The 5,000-nt window shown below is 54.5% G+C and overlaps 1 pseudogene; it reads right to left on the bottom strand.

Moving 5' to 3' along the window:
* Positions 1-708: 708 nt before the first annotated feature.
* Positions 709-825, bottom strand: LOC137329798 (U2 spliceosomal RNA; annotated as a pseudogene).
* Positions 826-5,000: the final 4,175 nt, after the last annotated feature.

Raw genomic sequence — 5,000 nt, forward strand, 5'->3', positions numbered from 1 at the left:
CTGTTTTGTGCGGACTTCCCTGTGTCCGTCCCTCCCTGCCTGCCTTCCCCCCAGGACTTCCTTCTGAACACCTTTGTCGTTTGAGCGAGGGCCAAAAGCCTGCCTGTGAAAGGGAAGGATCAGCCGGTCAGCCCCCTGTTGGTCGCTGCTGCCAGTGCAGCAGGCGTGCGTGTGTATTCGGCCTCGTGTCCAGGTCCCTCAGGGACTTGAGGCAACTCTCCCCGGTGGTCTCGTGGTCAGGACCGGGCTTCGAATCCCGGTCGGGGGGGATGACTTTCTGCTACAGATTAATTGGCACCTCTGAAAGAAAGTCTCCCCTCCTGAGCGTAATGCTCCACCCTCACCACCACCACCACCGCCTTTTCCACCCCTTGACAAACAGACAGTCAGACAGACAGACAGTCCAGTTCGGGAGCGCAGCTTTCATTTGGAAGCAGACCCTGCTTGTTTAAAGTCAACGACGCCAAGTTATTTTGCACTTTGAATTATATCGCTACGTGCGAGCGGCACTCAGCCTTGGAGAAGAAAAAAATACCACTGAGCTGAGAAAGTTCTTTTTAAAACGGTTTCCTTCCACAGCAGCTCTGAGTGAGAGAGAGAGAGAGAGAGAGAGAGATATCAGCTTTATTCTCAGTAATAACACACACACACACACACACACAGAGACACTGGGAAACAGCTGTTTTTCCTTTTGAATATCTCCCCACGGGGAGCTGCACCGTTCCCAGAAACACTGCAATACTGGGTCGATGCGTGGAGTGGACGGAGCAAGCCCCTAGTCCATCTCCCTGTTCTAAAAATCAATTAAAAATAATAATAAATAATATGTGTGTGTGTGTGTGTGTGTGTGTGTCGGTGTCAGTATCAGTCAGTGAGTGAGTGTCTCTCTCTCTCTCTCTCTCTTACTCAGAGCTGCTGTGGAAGGAAACTTTTTTAAAAAGAACTTGCATATTGAAAGAAAGATGTGTCTCAAGCTGCCGGGCCCTGTCCATTGTCATGTCAATGGCAGGACTGCTTTCACCAGGAACCCGTTTTTCTGGGTCAGAGGTTCCAGGGGACCTGTTTTGTGCGGACTTCCCTGTGTCCGTCCCTCCCTGCCTGCCTTCCCCCCAGGACTTCCTTCTGAACAGCTTTGTCGTTTAAAATAATAATAAATAATATGTGTGTGTGTGTCGGTGTCAGTATCAGTCAGTGAGTCAGTGTCTCTCTCTCTCTCTCTCTCTCTCTCTCACTCAGAGCTGCTGTGGAAGGAAACTTTTTTAAAAAGGACTTGCATATTGAAAGAAAGATGTGTCTCAAGCTGCCGGGCCCTGTCCATTGTCATGTCAGTGGCAGGACTGCTTTCACCAGGAACCCTTCCCTGCCATTGCAGTGTTGATTTGGTCCTTATGCAAATTTAGGGGCGGAGCCAGCACACAAACGACCAATCACAGCAAAGTCCGCACTTTGCGAGCGCACGAGGTCGCGGCCAGCGTTCCAGTCCGCTCAGATCCAAATAAGCCCGAAAAGGAACACGCTCGATCTTAGCCAAAAGGCCGAGAAGCGATAACGCGCTCGATGCGAATTGATCTCGGGTCCTGTTTGCCCTCCCTCTTTGTTCTCTGGCTGCCGGTGTTGAAAGCAGTCTCGAAGCACTGCCGTTCTCTCCCACTCTGGCCACATTTTTTGCCACCGTTTCTAATTGCAACAGTGGATGAGTTTAAAGAAGTTGCCGTTTTTTCCTTTCTTGCCAGGATTGCTTGACAGATTGGTAAATTTGCCAGTAGGCCACCAATCAGATGGGGGAGGGTTATGTCTCAACGGACCTCCGTCAGTCAGTCTCAGTCACTAACGAACTGCCGTGGAAGGAAACCTCTTTGAGTAAAACTAGTGACGTGACGTGTCTCACAGCGAGTGAGTGAGATTGCAACGGCCAATTGAGAAAGAGGTGAGGTGCTGACAATCAGCAGCTCGTGTTGAAACATTCATTCCACGGCAGGCAAGACCAATCAAAAAAAATACTGCAGATGCTGGCTCGGCTCGGCTGGCTGGCTGGCTGGCTGGCTGGCTGGCTGGCTGGCTGGCTGGAAATGGGAAATAAAAACACAAGGCGTGTTAAAGGCTGGTTAAACTGTCGAAAGAAACAAGGCGTTAATGTTTCAGAAGCGCCTATTGAAAGGTGTCTCTCAAGCTGCTCCCTGACTGGGCCCTGTCCGTTGTCATGTTAATCGCTGGTTAAACTGTCGGAAGAAACAAGGCGTTAATGTTTCAGAAGCGCCTATTGAAAGGTGTCTCTCAAGCTGCTCCCTGACTGGGCCCTGTCCGTTGTCATGTTAATCCCAGGGCGGGGCGGGACTGCTTTGACCGGGAGACCTGTTTTCTGGGACGCAGGTGTGACATTCCAGGGAGGCACCTACTTTGTGCTGATTCGAAACGACCACGACAACGGCAACTTGCAGTTCTATATTACAACAACAACAACGCGCGTGTGGTAGTTGGGAGGGGCTGCGTTCGCGCTCTCCCCCCTGCATTGAAACTCAAAGTTCGATTTTCAATCCCATAGTCCACCAATCGGATGGGAGACGGTGTGTGTGTGTGTGTGTGTGTGTCAGTGTCAGTGTCAGTGTCAGTCTCTCTCTCTCTCTCTCTCTCTCTCTCTCACTCTTACTCAGAGCTGCTGTGGAAGGAAACCTTTTTAAAAAGAACTTGCATATTGAAAAAAAGATGTGTCTCAAGCTGCCGGGCCCTGTCCATTGTCACGTTAATGGCAGGACGGGGCAGGACTGCTTTGACCAGGAGACCTGTTTTCTGGGACGCAGGTGTGAGATTCCAGGGGACCTGCTTTGTGCTGATTTCCCTGCCTCCCTCCCTCCTCCCCAGGACTTCCTTCTGAACACCTTTGTCGTTTGAGCGAGGGCCAAAAGCCTGCCTGTGAAAGGGAAGGATCAGCCGGTCAGCCCCCTGCTGGTCGCTGCTGCCAGTGCAGCAGGCGTGCGTGTGTCCTCGGCCTCGTGTCCAGGTCCCTCAGGGACTTGAGGCAGCTCTCCCCGGTGGTCTCGTGGTCAGGACCGGGCTTCGAATCCCAGTCGGGGGGGGATGACTTTCTGCTGCAGATTAATTGGCATGAAGGAAAGTCTCCCCTCCTGAGCGTAAAGCTCCACCCTCACCACCACCGCCACCGCCTTTTCCTCCCCTTGACAAACGGACAGACAGACAGTCAGACAGTCAGTCCAGTTCGGGAGCGCAGCTTTCATTAAGCAATGGCATTTGTGACAACTCATCGTCTGACAGGTTGATGATTTCCCCACACGCCTCCTGCCGAATAAAAGGCTCACCCTCCCGGACACTACCCCCAGAATCACCCACCCCGCCCCCCCGGGGTGAATATTAAGCCCGAGAACACCGACTGTAACCAACCGCAGTGAAAAGTTGAAGTGGCAACTCATTAACCAGATTTATTTTGGGCAACTCATTAACCAGATTTTTTGTTCATTTGGTTTATGAGTTGCCAAGTGTAAATCTGGTTAATGAGTTGCCACTTCAACTTTTCACTGCGGTTGGTTACAGTCGGTGTTCTCGGGCTTAATATTCGCCCCAGGGGGGGTGTATAGCGGGCGATGGCCGGTGTGGAGTGCGTTTTTTGGGGGTTGATTTTCACTTTGCCTCGCTGGTGGAATTTGTGGGAGGCAGGCAAGGGGATTGGTGTGGGCTGGTGGGCGGCAAGGGAGATGCTTGCTTCGGGGTGTTATCCTCACTTTGGTCCGCTGGTGAGAGTAGGCAGCGGCAGGCTGGCAGGCAGGCAAGTGTGATGTAGTGTGGGGTGCAGTGCAGTGCAGTGCGGTGCTGCCCTGTTGTTTATGAAAGGTTGTAATGACACTGCTTTGCAGCTGACCATGTCCACTGATTTGTGACGCCCGTATGGAGGCTGATATCTCAGGAGGGCCGAGGCCGATTTCCTCCGGGGACGGCTCGTCGCGTGCGGCAGGACGAGGCGCAGCGGACGGTACCGAGCGCTCGGAGGTGCGGCGCTGCCCGCCGGAGGTACAGCGAAAGGCTGCAAACCGCTTTCCGCCTGCTAACTCGGCGGCCGTCAGACCGACCGACTCCGCTTTACCACCGGAGCTAGAGTCGGGCAAGGGGCACCGAAGGGTACCGGAAGGATCGCGTTCGCACGACGGGAAGTCGACTAGCGGGCCGCCGAAAGCGAGCCGGGGGCCCCCGGTTTTTCTGTCCCACCTGGAGACTGATATCTCAGGAAGGCCGAGGCCGATTTCCTCCGGGGACGGCTCGTCGCGTGCGGCAGGACGAGGCGCAGCGGACGGTACCGAGCGCTCGGAGGTGCGGCGCTGCCCGCCGGAGGTACAGCGAAAGTCTGCGAACCGCTTTCCGCCTCCTCTCACCGCACGGCTCTCCTTTTCACCCACTGGCGGATTTTCACCCTCCGACTGCTCGCTACCGTCCGCTGCGCCTGGTCCGGGCCCTGTCCATTGTCATGTTAATGGCAGGGCGGGGCAGGACTGCTTTCACCAGGAACCCGGTTTTCTGGGTCAGAGGTTCCAGGGGACCTGTTTTGTGCGGACTTCCCTGTGTCCGTCCCTCCCTGCCTGCCTTCCCCCCAGGACTTCCTTCTGAACACCTTTGTCGTTTCAGCGAGGGCCAAAAGCCTGCCTGTGAAAGGGAAGGATCAGCCGGTCAGCCCCCTGTTGGTCGCTGCTGCCAGTGCAGCAGGCGTGCGTGTGTCCTCGGCCTCGTGTCCAGGTCCCTCAGGGACTTGAGGCAACTCTCCCCGGTGGTCTCGTGGTCAGGACCGGGCTTCGAATCCCGGTCGGGGGGGATGACATTCTGCTGCAGATTAATTGGCATGAAGGAAAGTCTCCCCTCCTGAGCGTAAAGCTCCACCCTCACCACCACCGCCGCCTTTTCCACCCCTTGACAAACAGACAGACAGACAGACAGACAGTCAGTCAGTCCAGTTCGGGAGCGCAGCTTTCATTTGGAAGCAGACCCTGCTTGTTTAAAGT

This window comes from Heptranchias perlo, chromosome 12 (assembly GCF_035084215.1).
Source record: "Heptranchias perlo isolate sHepPer1 chromosome 12, sHepPer1.hap1, whole genome shotgun sequence".
NCBI lineage: Eukaryota > Metazoa > Chordata > Chondrichthyes > Hexanchiformes > Hexanchidae > Heptranchias > Heptranchias perlo.